This window comes from Antechinus flavipes, chromosome 1, assembly GCF_016432865.1.
Source record: "Antechinus flavipes isolate AdamAnt ecotype Samford, QLD, Australia chromosome 1, AdamAnt_v2, whole genome shotgun sequence".
In the NCBI taxonomy this organism is placed as follows: domain Eukaryota; kingdom Metazoa; phylum Chordata; class Mammalia; order Dasyuromorphia; family Dasyuridae; genus Antechinus; species Antechinus flavipes.
Window position 1 is genome coordinate 558313006 of NC_067398.1, and position 16670 is coordinate 558329675.

The window sequence follows — 16670 nt, forward strand, 5'->3', positions numbered from 1 at the left end:
ATTATGTTGCATTATTATTATTTGCACATGGCAGCTTCCTTGAGATACTCCCCAACTCCCACTCATAGTTTTGCAATTTGAATCTCCAAAGGGGTGACTACTTCAGTTCCTAGAGTTAACTCTGTAGAGTTATTCATGATCCTCTACCAATATGCTTCCTACTGTTATTTGTTCTTCATTCTCAAAGAGAATGTGACATCAGGGAGGAGATATCATGACTTGCAAGTAAAATTGATTTGAGTTAGGGAGGGCTGTGCAATGCCACCAGCCTCACTTTCTCCTCCAGAGCCATTTAAATCCAATGGCCAACTTATAGATCAGTACAACTGAAGATGGCTCTGAATTCAGTAGCAAACCTTAGGCTTTTTATCTCCCATGTCTTTTCCCAGGTTTGTCTCAGGTAACATCTATTCAGTGATTAAGGGTAAGTAAAAATAAGGCAAAGAATGGCCTCTCAATTAGTCAAAAAATAAAATCAATCTGGGAAGGGAAGACCCTCAGGGTTTTTGATGAAAAAAGAAACAATTGCTATGTCCACTCTGAGCCACCAGAATCCAAACAATGGCCAAATGAGGCTTGGACTGAGACCTATTGTTGGTCAGTTCTTCCTTCCTTCCTTTTCTCTCTACCTCGGCTCCCTCCTCTTCCTCTGTATACATAGCAAATCATACCTTTCACAGCAGGTGTTCTGCTTAAATAAATATCAATTTTTATCACTGAAACCTAGCAAAATATTTTGGGGTTTCAGACTAGATTTCTTTTTTATGGGTCATAAATTAAACTCAAATAACTTTGTATCTAATTGATTGGCCAACAATAGATCCAATAGGACTTCACTTGATCACTGTTTGGATTCTGATTGTTCTGATTGTTCAGAGTGAATGGAAATAACAATTCTTTCTATTTTAAGCAGAAACCCTGATGGCCTTCCCTTTCCATATTGATTTTTTTAAAATAGGTCCAAGTATAAACAGGTACCTGGCTTTAATCACTAAATGGATGTTGCCTCAGACAACTTGAGGAAAGACCTTAGCTCAAAAAGGCCAAAACCTCTCATTGTAAATGAAGCCATCTCCAGTTGTACTAATCTATATTTTGGTCACTAGATCCAGATGGCTCTGGAGGAGAGAATGAGGCTGATGACTTAGCACAGCCTTTCCTCACTTAAATCCAATTTACTTGCAAGTCATGACATGTCATTCCTTATGTCATGATTCACCTTGAGAAAGAAGGACAAGCAACAACTGGTGAGAAGTAGTAGATGCCCCTCTGGGAATGCATATGGTCAATTCCAGTTGGGCCATATAGCTCTTTCCTTCCTTCTTCTCTTTCTCTTTCCTTTCCTTCCTCTCCCTGTGTATATAGGGAATCATACCTCTCCTGTGGGTATTCTGACCAAAGGAATACAAATTTTGATTGCTGAAACCCAGCAAGATATTCTTGGGTTTGGGAGCTAGATTTCTTTTATAGATCATGCCTTAAATCCAAAACCCACTATTATTACATACAATTATGTTTTATGAAACACATTTAAAATGACAAAGTAAAAACAGAAGCTAGAAAGGATTTCCCCTAAACTTAGAATATATTTTCCCACAAATATACATGGCACTAATGGGAAGAATAGTCTGCAAACTTGGAGTACAATAGTAATGAAGAATAGTTGTAGTTCACAAGAATGGTAAAGACAACTCACATCTTCTAAATGTATAGGATCTGGAAGCCTTTTTTCATTTTATAACTTCCCTACACAGTTTCCCTTGTGTGCAATATCTCTGATGGATGTGTTGCTTAGCCTAGTTTCTAAGGTACGCTCCTTTCAACAGCTCTACTCCTAATTCCCATAGCTAGGTCTCTTTTTAGTTCATAGAAAGCTCTTTTCGCTGCAGCCAGGAGTTCTGTTCCATGAAACTTCTTCCTGCTATAAGCAACTACTTTTCTATGTTTATGTGTGTCTGGATGGTGTCTGCTTTTCAACAAATTGTTGTATGGAATGGTTCCTTCTAGGCATGTAGCTGCTAGATGCCATAGCCAATGGGAGGGGAAAGGAAAGAGAGAGATACTTCCTCCTACTCAACAGCTATCACAAAGAACTTGAACTCCGTATATTCCCTCAAAACCCAAAGTTTGGTTATATAAAGCCATCATGGACATAGTTTGTATTCTGAGCCAATCCCTTTGTTCTCTTCTGAATCAGAATTATGCTTTATAAAAGGATCACAGTGGTGGCTGCAGTTTTATAGTTAAATGTCTTGTTCCAAACATTCAAATCTCATGATTTGTGATTAAAATCATATCTATCTCAATAGAGGGTATCTTGTCTTCCTTCTGTTTTATGCATATATATCACATTCTGTTACTAGGGTTAACTAACAACAAAACAAGTAGAAATATTCCACATGCACAGGGGTCATATCTCCTTTAAACCTTGCAATTTCCCCATTCAGCAGATTTTAATTACTACTTTATTCTATACTGCACTGTACAATGGGCACTTAAAGTCTATTGAATTTTATTTAATTTTTCAGTTCTGCATTTGATTTTATTCTTTTTTTGTCCAACATTTATTAAGCATCTGTATAATATTGTGCTAAGTGGATGAAGTAGATACAAGAGGCAATTTTGTATAATGGAAAAATTGTCCAATTATTACTATGTATCCACAGGTATTTAATTTTCTGAGTTTAAATTTCTCCCTCTGTAAAATGGAGATGTTAATACCTTCACAACTTACTTCTGGGATTGTTATGAGAGAACCACTTTGTAAATATAGACATTATGTACATGTAAATCATTATTATACACACAAATAGAACTGAAATGCCTACAATGAAGAGAAAGGGAAGGTTGAGAAATTAAGCTATTGGAGTAGCAAAGATTCTGACATGGAGCATTTTCTTAATGGAAACTTATGCCCAAGTTAAACCTTCAGTTCCACAAATAAAAGTCTATAATTATATGAACTACATTAGGTTCTCTACCTCTTATGCTGCCAAAAAAGAATTTTCCTTTTCATTTGTAACAGAACCTTTATATATGTGTGTTAGAACCCATGTGGGCATCATGGGGTGGAAGTATAGAGATGGAAAGCGGAGGCAGGAAATGAGTTAATGGACTTGGAGTGTCATTTGGCCAGGGTCTGTTCTCTAAGGCCAAGCCTCTGAGCATCCTTGGATGAAAGCAGTGAGTAGGTCTTGGTTGCACTGCTGGTCACACCCATCCTTCCCCTGAATTACAGTCATAATGAAAACGGACAATTAAAAGAGCAGTTAATGAGCTGAGCTTTGTACAAAGGATCTAAGAGTGTTAGTTTTCACTAAAGTTTCAAAATAGCAGAGCCATTTAGAATTCTTCAAAGAGCTTGTGCTACATTTATCATACTTAGTATTATTGTTTGTGAATATTTGACAATAAATTTAGATGGGAGGGCATTTTGTTTGTTTGCTTTTCTTCCTTCCTGTGGCTCAGTAAGAAAATTAAAACTGCCCCTACCCAGAAACTCAAAATCAATGCTCTAGGTTCTATCATTGGAAAGAATAACAAAAACAAAGACCAATATAATTGACATTTACCACAAAGTACTCACACATGCACGTACATACACACACACACACACACACACACACATCCATGTAAATTCCTAAAGGAACTTGGACCTAGTCATTCAGGGATCAGGCTGGGACCAGATTCTGACATATGGATTTACTTTTACTGGAGGTTTCCAAATCTTCAAGTTTAGAGCAGACTTTAGTGCAATTTTTTTCATGTTTCTTCTTCCTGCAGTTTTTAATAAAACAGAGCAAAAGTCAAGCATGATTTCAAAAGAACAAAAGAAGAGAATGTTCATAGATCATTGTAACTATTAAATGAATAAAGCAAGGGTAGATTATATGACAGAATCCATATACCAGGCTATTTGAAGACTTCCTATTCTGGCCAAAAAAAAAAAAAAATGCGCCAGCAGATATAATTTAAGAGGGTTTTGAAAGAAGCAGTATATTGGGCATTTGCCCAGTCAATGTATCCAAGATTTTCTTGAATGGGTTAGTTTGGTCTGGCAACCCAATATTACAAAAAAATATATAAAATATATCACTTAAAGTGATCTACGTAAGAAATATACATATTTAACAGTTCTTTTCCAAATAAAAAGAAAAATGATTCCTGTCCCACATGCTTGCCATGTTTCTACTTATGCTATCAACAATTGCCTTTGAAATATAATCAATTACAAAATAAAATATTGCAAACTTAGAAACTTGTGATTCTTCCAGGACTAAGAATCGATCAGACAAATAAAAATTCTAAAGCTTCATATAAAAGTTGATGGAAGAAATATATGCAAATAACCTCAATTCAAAGCAATATGCTGCATTGAAATGCACATGAATTAAACTAAAATTTGGATAAAATAATGACTAACAGACAATGTTGAAGACAAAAATTGAAAAAGCTCCATTTCCTTAAAATTAGTGGGTCAAATTTTCAAAATGGACAGCCTATTCAAATTCCTTTCTAGTTTCCACTATGCATTTTAAAAGTATAATATTGATATTGAACAATTTCCTATGAAATTGTCATTAAAATTATAAAATGACTTATATAGTACTTTGTGGACATTCTTCTTTTGATCCTCTCTGAGATAAGTTATAATATCATCGATTGTGAGCTAAAAAGGACTTTAGAATTGAATCAGTCCAAATTTCCCTCCCCATTTTATACATCAGAAATTGAGGTTTAGAGAGGTTTAATTTCTTTCCCAAGGTCATATAGATTGTAACAAAGCCAAGATTTGCACTGGATTCCTCTGACTCCTAGCCAAATATCCTTTCCACTGACCCATATTGTCTATTCTTTTATATAAGAAATTGAAGCTCCAAAATATATGCTGCCCAGAGTCAAATAACTAATAAGTGTTAGAGTTGATTCTCTGATTATAAATCCAGTACTCTTTCAACTAAACTACTCTACCCATAGTTTATGAAAATAAGCAGAACACTTACTGTTTTCTTAAGTGTACCATTCCAAGCAAATTCAAAATTGTGAATCATTGTTAGTTAACAAATCAGTAAATAGCATTTCATGGTTCCTCAGGCATTCAGTTATGTCTGACTGTGATCCCATGCACCATAGCATGCCAGGTCCTTCTGTTCACTATTTTAAAAAATATATATTATTATTTTAATAGTATTTTATTTTTCCAAATATATGCAAGATAATTTTTAACATTCATCTTTGCAAAATCTTGTGTACCAAATTTTTCTCCCTCTCTGCTCCTCTCCCTCCTCCCCAAGATGGCAAGCAGTCCAATAACCACTATCTCTTGAAGTCTGTCCAAGCTCATGCTCATTGTTTCCAAGACATTATCTATTCATCCCATCCTCTGCTATCTTTTTGCCTTCACTCTTTCCCAACATCAGAGGCTTTTTTAATGAGTCCCATTTTCTCATTATATTGCCAAAGTATTTAAGCCTCAGCTTTAAGGTTTGATCTTTCAGTAAATAGCCTGACAATTTCTTTAAGTATTGATTAATTTAATTTCCAAGGGACTTTCAAAAGTCTTTTCTAGACTATGCCCAAAGAGCTACAAAACCATGTACACCTTTTGATACAGCAATAACCTTGCTAGGTCTGTATCCCAAAGAAATAACAAAAAGGAGGATGAGGAAGGATCTCTTTTTACAATTATAGCAGCTCTTTTTGTGGTGGCTAAGAATTGAAATTTGAGGAGATATTCAATTGGGGTATGATTGAATAAATTATGGTGTATAATTATAATGGAATACTATTGTGTTATAAGAAATGATGAGCAGGATGATTTCAGAAAAACCTAGAAAGACTTACATGAATTGATGCAGAGTTAAGTATTGATGAGGTTTGGCCCAGGGCAGAGAGTTGTGGGAATCCCTTTTAGTCTGCACAGGTTCAACGTGAAAGAATTTACGAACCCAAAAAGTTAGACTGACAAAAAGTTTATTGGCACTGAGAAATCATTTTTTGCTAGGAGGCTGACTTTCTCATTGGCAAGGTCCCGACAGAGAAGTAAAGGTCTAGCAGAGAAATCCTAGCAGAGAGATAAAGAGGGGTTAATGCTGAGAAAAGGGTGCCTTCTCCATTGGCAGGGGTCCTCACAGGTAGCTATACCAAGGAGAGGTCCCTTGGCATGGCATAATTCCTGCTTTAGGACCTCTGCAAAGAAATGAGTTTAAAATTGCCATTTTTATAAGGAAATCTGAGATTGAAGTTTGAACCAAACAAGATTCTCTCAAGGCTGTCACTGCCCCTAGGTCTAGATTTCCAGTAGAATGGAACCACTTATGGGAAGTGGTTCTGAGCCAATTTTCAGCTCAATAGAGATCGATAGCCCACCAAGATAACAGAATGAAACTACTTTATCTTGATTCTCTGAGGCAAACTTGTTCCAGAGGAGAGTTTCTCAGAGTTCAAGGAGAGTTTCTCAAGCATTTACTCCAAAGTCAGGACAGTTTCAGAGTTCCCCCATCAGTATCATCTATATATCTAAGGTTGTTGGTATTTTTCCCAACAACCTTAATTAATTATGTTTTTTGCTCCATCCAACCTGACATTTTGCATGATGTACTATACTTTCCTTCTTTCCTCAGCTATTTGTAAAACCTAATCAGAGAGCCATTTTGCTTTCTTATTCAACTTTTTCTTTAGGATGTTTTTTATTGCTGCCTCTTATATAACATTACAAACTTCTTTTCATAGTTCTTCAGTTTCCATCAGTTCTTCCTTTCCATAGTTCTATATCTTATCCCTTAAATTTAATCATTTTTCCACTTCATATTCTCAAAGAGTGTTACTTAGGTCATACTTATATGATCTGATGATTTTCTCTGCTTTCTTCGATTTAAGTTTGAATTTTACAATAAGAAGCTCATAATCTAAACAAAAGTCAGCTCTGGGTCTTGTTTTAACTGACTGTATAAAGTTTTCTCCATTTTTGACTGAAAAGTATATAATCAATATCATGAGCTTGCATAGCTCAATGAAAGTATGAGTTATGCCATTCAGGATTACCAAAGAGAGAGAGGTCATAATCAGGATTTCTGACAAAAGGTGATCCACTGGAGAAGAAAATGGCAAACACTCTGTCAAGAAAACCACATGGGCAGTATTAAAATGTAAAATAAGATAACATGAGAAGATGAGTCCCTCAGAGCAGATGTTCAATACATTACTGGGGAAGACCAGAGAATAAATATAAGTACCTCTCTCCGGTACTACTGAAGTAACTAGAACAAAACTGAATAAAGTCCAGCTGTGGCTATATGTGACAAAAAGAAAGTCTGATTCTATAAAGATCAATATTACATAGTGTGTGGGACAGTAATGATTATAATGATTATAAAAACAATCAGAGTCTCTCGGAGTGAGAAAAGGCAAAAAGAGGTTTATTATGATCTTGCCAGAAAGGACAACTTCAATCCAACAAGGTATTTGTCAGTAAAAAAGTATAAGGTAAAAACTGCAAAACATAAGCCACATCTTTATGAGAGAGTCTTCACTCAGTTTATCCCATACAATAGGAACCTGGAATATAATATCTATGAACCAGGATAAGCTGTATATGATCAAATAGGGCATGGAAAAATTAAACATTTATATATATTAAGTGAATTTAAGTGGATGGGAATGGGTGAATTTAATTCAAATGATCATTATATCTACTACTGTGGACAAAAATTCCTTAGAAGAAAATAAAAGGGTGAGAAAAATATTACTAAGTAATGATAGAATGATATCTGTTCCAAGACAAATCATTCAACATCACATTAATACACATCTATGCTCCAGCTACTGAAACTATAGAGCTCAAAGTTGATCAGTTCTAAGATGATCCACAATATCTTCTAGGAATGAACCCCCCCAAAAGATTCCACATTTATCATAGGTGATTGGAAGCTGAAGTAGATAATCACATGGCAATTGAAATAATAGACAAATTTAGCCTTGGAGTATAAAATAAAGCAGAGTAGAGACTAATAGGAGTTTTGTCTAACTAACTCACTGGTCAAAGTAAACACTCTTTTGCAACAATCCAAAAGATAACTTCACTTGTACATCACCAAATGATCGACATTTCATAGTAGAGAAGTACAATAATAATACTAACAATTACTATCAAGGAATATTCAAGGACAGACAACAAACCCAACCAAAGACAGACTACAAATACAACAAAAGAACTTTATAAGGTTATTAAGACTTGCAGAAGAGCAGTAATCAATAACCAGTCTGACATATATTAATTTACTGTCAAATGTGAACATGCTGAAATGCCACCCCACATGTCTCAGATTAGCTAAAATGATAGGAAAAGATAATGATAAATGTTGGAGTGGATGTAGAAAAACTATAACACTAATTGTTAGTGGAGTTGTGAAATGATCCAACAATTCTGGAGAGTAATTTGAAACTTTGTTCAAAGCACTATAAAATTATCTATACTCTTTGATCCAGCAGTGTCACTACTGGGTCTGTATCCCAAAGAGTTTATAAAAGAGGGAAATGTGCAAAATGTACAAAAATGTTTGTAGCAAAAATGTTTTTGTAGTGGCAAGGAACTGGAAATTGAATGGATACTCAACAATTGGGGAATGGATGAATAAGTTGTGGTATATGGATGTAATGGAATATTATTGTTCTATAAGAAATTATGTTAGGCTGATTTTAGAAAAGCCTGGAAAGACGTACATGAACTGAAACTGAATAAAGTGAGCAAAACCAAGAGAACATTGTATATAATAAGAACAAGATTATGTGATAATTAGCTGTGATGAAATTGGCTCTTCTCAACAATGCAGTGATTAAGGCAATTTCAATGGACTTTGGATGGAAAATATCATTTGCACCCAGAGAGAGAACCATAGAGATTGAATATGGATTATGGAATATTATTGCTCTGTAAGGAATGACCAGCAGGATGAATACAGAGAGGCTTGGAGAGACCTACATGGACTGATGCTAAGTGAGATGAGCAGAATCAGGAGATCATTATACACTTCGACAACGATATTGTATGAGGATGTATTCTGATGGAAGTGGATTTCTATGACAAAGAGACTTAACTGAGTTTCAATGGATAAATGATGGACAGAAACAGCTACACCCAAAGAAGGAATACTGGGAAATGAATGTGAACTATTTGCATTTTTTATTTTCTTCCCGAGTTATTTTTATCTTCTGAATCCAATTCTCCCTGTGCAGCAGGAGAACTGTTCGGTTCTGCAAATATGTATTGTATCTAGGATATACTGCAACATATTTAACATATATAGGACTGCTTGCCATCTTGGGGGTGGGGTGGAGGGAGGGAGGGGAAAAAACGAAACATAAGCGATTGCAAGGGATAATGTTGTATAAAAATTATCCTGGCATGGATTCTGTCAATACAAAGTTATTATTAAATAAAATAAAATTTTAAAAAAAAGAGATTGAATATGGATTGAAGCATTGTATTTTCACTTTTTCTTTGTCTTTTCCATTCTTCTTGTGTTTTTTCCCTTTCATTCTGATTTTTCTTGCAAAACATGACAAATATGGAAATGTATTTAATAAAGGAATGAACATATTTAACCTAAAACAAATTGCTTGCTGTCTTGGGGAGGGGAGAAAAATTTGTAACACAAGGTCTTACAAAAACGAATGTTGAAAGCTATCTTTACATGTATTTGGAAAATTAAATTTTTAAAAATTTTAAAAATGAAATTCAAATTATCCTGAAAAAATCACCATAGCAAATATTCATAATTTTCAAGCTTTATGATTTCTAAAGTATTTTTCTCAAAACAATCCAATAAAGTAGACAGGCTAAGATCTGCAACGTGGGAAGAGGCAGTTTTACCACATCAAAATAAATGAAACTCTCACCTCAGAAAAGTAATAGAAGGCAATGAATTAAAAAAAATACTTCAAAACCACTTTGGAGATATCCTCAATAATTTTTAATAGGATAAAGATAATGAAAACAAAAGTTTGAGACCCACTGGCCTAGACTGTTCATATTGCTCTGGAAAAGAAAGGGCCTGTGGCATCATTATTACAATATCAAAGGGATATATTTCATAAATGAGATTGGGACAAGCTCCAAAATTTAGAGTAACTTCTATGTCTCTAAGTGGTATTGGGAATTCCTGAGTTTTTTAATATAATTTTGTGTGGTTTTCTATTTTAATAATATTTTATTTTTCCTAACTACATGTAAAGATAATGAGGATGAGGACTAAGAGGAGGAGAAGGAAGTGGAGAAAGAGGAGGGGGAAGAGGAAGAAAAAGAAGCTAATGAGGAGGAAGAAATGGAGGAGGAGGAGAAGGAAAAGAAGGGAGAGTAGGAGGAGAAAGAAGAGAAGGAGGAAGCAGAGGAGGAGGAATAGGAGGGAGAGGAGGAGAAGGAAGAGGAGAGGCATATATTGAACACTAACTGTGTGCCATGAATTGTGCTAAATTATGAGAATATAGATACAAACAGAAATATAATCTCTGCCCTCAAGGAGTTTACATTCTAATGAGGAAGGCAACATATAAAAGGGAAGTCTAAAAGTAGGCGGATAAATGGGAAGAGAAGATAGGTGATGAATCACTAGCAGTAGCATTCAACTGCAAGAGAATTAGTTCCTATGTGCTTTTATCAGAATTGAGGTCTCTATCTTTGCATTAGAGAAGTAAACTGGGAATATAACCTGGATTGGTTGTCACAAAGGTATTTTCTGTGGCCAGATCTGACCATAGCCCCTGTTGCTGAGAAGTACTTGAGAGAATCTTTCTGATATAGAATCATAGTTTAGTGCTGGAAGGTACCAGAGAGACAATCTAGTCCAACTTCCTCCTTTTGTGAAGGAATCTGAGAAAGATTAGACTTGCCTGGATTTACACAGCTAATAAATGTCTGAGACAGTATTTGAACTCAGGGCTTCTTGACTCAACACATAAAACTCTATCAACATATAGAGCACCACCTAACTGCTGCTATCTTCTCCTTCTAGCAACAAGGAGCCAAAAGAAGGGAATAGTAGCTGACAATATGATTATTTAAATCTCCATACTTTAAGGATTGTATTTTGTCTAGCTGGCACTTTCTCTACTGATTTAGAGTGCAACTCTTAGGCATTTAACACTTCTTCAAGAGTTGCTATAATTGAAATATTCACTTCCCTGTAACTAAGAGAGTGGAAAGTTACTATGAATTCAGGCAGGGATGATACCTGAAGATCATATCACAGAAACAAAGACTATCCATCACAAGTCCTATACGTGAAGTCTTGATAAGACTTGACCGAGCCTGCATTATTTTTGGTAAAATCATCAAAATCTCAGGGTCACCTGCAGGTCAATTTGAATGGTACTAATGGAGGTAGCTAACTGGCAAGTGGTTAGAAAGCCAGAAGTCAGAAAGATGTGAGATTAAATCAAGCTTCTGACACTTACTAACTGTGTGATTCTGGGTAAGTCACTTAACCCTGTTTGCTTCTGTTTCCTTATCTCTACAATAAAAATAATAACAGCATCTACCTTCTAGAGTTACTTTGAAGAACAAATAAAGTAACATTTTGTAAATACTTAGCATAATATCTGGCACATAATAGGTACTATATAAAGTTTAGCTAGTCATTAGTGAAGAATTACTAAAACCATGAAAGTTTAATGATGATATTGGTATTTCATTTTTTATAAGCTTTCAGACATTCAGAAGGGTGCAGTTCAACTTTGTGTTTCCCTACACAAAAAATTAAGTGAATTAGTTTTACAAAAGAACATTCACACTTGCAAATAAATAAGCATTTAAGAAGTGTTAATTTATTAAAAAAAAAAAAACAATTGATTAGTTCCTTATCTACTTGTTACCAAAATAAGTCCCTTAGAGCTTCTTTTTTGACTAGCTTCTATCTGGAAAATTTAGCTGAGTTATTGTATACAATTGGAAACTTATCTCTCATTAAAAATACACTAGTATTTCTATTGTTATTTATTGTTAGTATGTTATTGTTGTTAGTATTCCTCCCAGCTATTTCATGATCTTCCCAAACCTTCTAAATTCCAGAGTCTTCTCTTTAGTGCCTTTAACCTGTATATAGCTTTCTTTGTATATATTTGTTTATATGTTGATTGTAACTTTTTAGATTGTAACTTCCATGAGAACAGGAACTGTCTTTTGCCTCTTTTTGTATCCTCAGCACAATTATAGTGTCTGGCATATAAGGAATATAGCATATTTGATTAATTGGTAGAAAAATCTTCATTGGTTCCTTTCATTGGCTTCCAAGATAAATCACAAACTTCTCCCTTTAAGACACTCTCCAATCAAAGTCCAACCAACTAATCAGGCTTATTTTACATTATTCCTCTTTAATTCTTCAATCCAGGGCATCCTCAAACTCCATGTTTTATACCTGTATCTCTGTACAGAGTGTTCCCCAGGCCTTTGTAAACTGAGGCAAGATAGAGATTAGAGAGTATTTAAGAATTTATTTTAAAGGGAGAGATTTACTGTGACCAAATGGATCCATGGTTTGGTCCCAGGGCTGAATGAGACTCTCGTCTCCAAGAATCCAGCAAACAATGTGAGTTCTAAATGACACATATAAATGTGGCTCAGACTGGGGGAGGGTGGGAAGGGGAGAGGGAAGGGGGGTGGTAGATCGAGGCAGGGGCGGAGTCAGAATGCTGAGATCAGGAATGGGATTCTGACAATCCGATTCTGACAGAGTGAGGAGAGGCATGGGGAATATCTGATAATTGGGATTACAGAGTGGGGAGAGGCACCCAACATTCTGATGATGCCTAAAATAGAAGGTCTTTCTCCTTATCTGGATCATCATGATTAGGAGGGAAGAGTGATTGAGCAGAACAATTAGGGAAACTGAGGCAGGACTGGGTCAGGATAATTAGGGAAACTGAGTCAGGACAATAAAAGAGAATTGTGGCATAACACCTTCAGTGCTCATAGCTCTATTGCCATTTTTTTTCTCCAAAGGTTTTCTAGTTATTGTTATGCTTTCCCTTTTCTAATCACTTTGTATTTACTTACCTGTGAATACATTATATCTTCTCAGTAGATTGTATGAAGTGTTCAGGGAGGACTACCACCTCTAGTAGGAGGACTTGCTAAATCTGTTTTAAGGTTGCTCTTCCAGCTTTGATGTCCCTCTGTCACCCAACTCTCATTTGTAGTTCTAAGAAACTATAGCATGTGGAGCAGCCACAACTATCTTGGCAGATGGGTTAAACCAGGTTGAGTGTACAAACCTTAAATCTGTAGGATGTTATGGGCCAGAATCTGAACTTGAAACAAGGATCTAAGTCACTGGAATTGATGAAACAATGGTTATCTGCATGGTTATTTGCATGATTTAATCTTACAACAAATAATGGTTTCTTAGTGATATAATGATTGGTTTATACTCAGTGTGGAGCATATAATCAGGGACTGAGAGCCACAGAAGAGAAGCTTTCAGAGGGCAGAGAAGAAGCTCTCAGAACCAAATACAGACATTCATTCACTCTTCAGTCAGGCCACTGGTGGCAGGCTCTCCTCCTGCATTTCTCCAGTGAGAGGCCAGTCTGAAAGGCTCTCCAGAAAGCTGTCCAGCCCCAGGAAGGAGATAATAAAGGATCTGGATTATAAGAAAGCTAACCGGGCCCCAGGAAAGGAGACAAGACTTTGAAAGACATAATAAAGGATTTGGACTTTAACCCCTGGCTTCTCTCGTGGTGATTACCGAACTGAAAGGAAGGCTGCTTCCAGAGACCCCCAAGAAAAACGAACGAGAGAACACTACAGTAAGTGAATTAGAGAGATCTACCCCAAGCATGTGAAGATTTGCTCTGGTAAAATGAACAGATGAGAATAATTTGTCCTAAAAGCCATGAAGGGACTGAAGTAAGCACTGTGAAGTTTACATCTTAATCAGATATTCAAGATGCCAAAGTTATTCACTGCATCTTGGGCCATCACCCTTCATCTTGTCTTTTGTCATTGGACTTTGATGACTCTGAAAGAAAAAATGAGGCTGACGACTTTATGCAATTCTGCCTCACTTAAATTCTAGAATCAACACATCCATGATGTCTTTGTCCTTTTCAAAAATGAAGGATAAAGACTATCATCCTGGTAGAATGAAAGCTTCTTGAAGGCAGGGAGTTTTGCATGTCCAGTGTCTAGTACATAGTGAGTATTTAGTAAATTCCCATTGAATTGAAAAGGAAAGGACATAAGAAATGCCTGTGTCCAAATGATATTAGAAGCTAAATTCAAACTGTAAAATTCAGTCTGCCTCACTTATAACAACTCTTTGATCCAGCAAAATCATGCTGAGTCTAGGAACAAATAGAGCCATCATTCTTAGGGCAGTAATTCACTTCATGAATAGACCTCACTACACCACTGCTCTTTGTTCATTATGGTTATTAAAGCACAGCCATGGTATCATTCATTCTCACAACATGAGCATTTGAGGGAGAAAGGAAATCAAATTACCCAGGGAAAATGTTAGCCTTTTTTTCCATTTGGTTCTAACTGCATACATCTAGCTATATTTATGAACTCAGGATGGAGATTCTATCCCATGTCAATAAAAGGTCAGTCATCAAGTTTTGACTTTAGGTCAAAGAGTTTTTCATATATGGAGACTTTCTCAACTATAGCTGCTAACATCATTAGAGGGGAGGTATATTAATTCCTAGGTGAGTGAAGGCCAGAGGGGGTGGAGGTGGGAAAAGGGAAAGTTATTCATAATAGCTGCATATTTTGTGTCTATTATAGATTCATAGGAATGTCAAATATTAGCTCTAGGGAGGGGCCTTCAAATTCAACCCTCTCGTTTTATAGATGAGGAATGTGAAACTTCAAGAAGTTAAATGACTTACCTAGAGTCACAGAAGCAATGGCAGAGCTGGAACAGGGTCAAATGACCTGATTCCCAGAATCACACACTTTGTACTATAGTAGGCTACTTTTCCTTATAGCCCTTGTTATTTGCACCAAATGAGTTGTTCCAAGTGATTCTCAATGAGTGGCAGCATTATTTGTTTGAATACACCAGACTTGCAAAAGAGAGAATATAAAATGTAAAAGCACCTTTGTATCCCAAGGTAAAGCTTAGATCACAAGAGTAAAATTGGAAAAGCCAGTTTTCTATCTTGAATCCTGTTCTACCGCACCCACTTCATAAGGAGTTCTCGGTGCTGGAGTCAAGCTTTTGTCTCCAATCCCTGCCTGCTTGAACTTTACTCCTTAAAGAAAAAAAATTCCCTTCAAGGAAATGGATTAGAATATTCAAACAACCCACAAATACTTATTAAGCACTAACTATGTGTCAGGTGTTGTTCTCAATGCTGGGATATAAATTCAGTGAATGAATCATCTCTATTCTCAAGGAGTTTATACTTTAATGGGAAAGATAATAAGCACATTTATAAACAAAACAGAATAAACATAGTAAATATATAAAATGTGTACAAAATATATGTTAATACATTTAATAAATATAAAAATAATTACAAATTGTTAATTACAAGATTCTTTAGGATAGAGAGTACACACATTTGTGAGGATCAGGAAAGGTTTCAGGTATAAGGTGATTAAACTGTATATTGAGAAGAATACTATGAAGTGGAGATGAGAAGGGAGAAGGGTCTAGGTGTGAAAGTCAACCAGTATAAAGACACCAGCACAGAGAAACATGTGTTATAGATAGATTCATCTATGAATTCATTATTCTAGCAATTATTTGGGTCAAACAAAATGCATAATTGTACCCTATCATCCATGAAAACAAATCCAGAAAATTATGCCAAAGACTAAAAGAAATCTGGTAGGAGGCATAAAAGTTAGTTAGGCTCATCTGCTATGTCTTTCTGTTTGTTTCCTTAGTCTTTAAAAGAATCTGGTAGGGAGAATTTTTTTGGTAATTTTTCCTTTTAGTTTTTGTGGACTTTCCAAACAGCAATACATATGTACATTTCCATATACAAAAACAACAATAACAACAACAACAAAAACAACAAAAAGAAGACTGTGTGTAAATCTAGACTCTCCACTACATACAGCTTGAGGTTTTTACCCACATTTCAAATTTAACATGGTAATTCCAATATTGCCTGTTTGTATGCAACACCTTCTGAACTTTGATCTTCTCTGTTTATTTTTTAAAATGATACATTGATGGCTTTTCCTTCATTTTTTAAAGTTTCACTATCACTACTCCCCATTGCCACCAAAATTCTACCCCCTTAAAAAAACATAAAAGCCCTCCTCTATAATAACTGAATATATTCATACAAAATAAATGCAGATATTGTCTGTGTCTGAAAATGTATTATTCATTTATTACTTCTGCTCAATTCTTCTCTACAAAGGATGGATAGCATAATTCATCAGCTTTCTTGTCATCTTATCATCATCAGTCTTATGATTGGTCATTGCATTGATCAGAGTTCTTAAGTCTATCATAGCAATTAACTTTTCCAGGGTGGAGTGCTTGTATAAATTGTTCTCCTGATTCTAGTCATTTTTACTTTGCATCAGTTAATATGAGAGATGTCATGCATCTCTGAATCCAGCCATTTCAATATTTTTAATGGAATAATGACATTTTATTACATTCATATAGCATGGTTTATTTCATCATTCCCTATTTTAAGAGTTA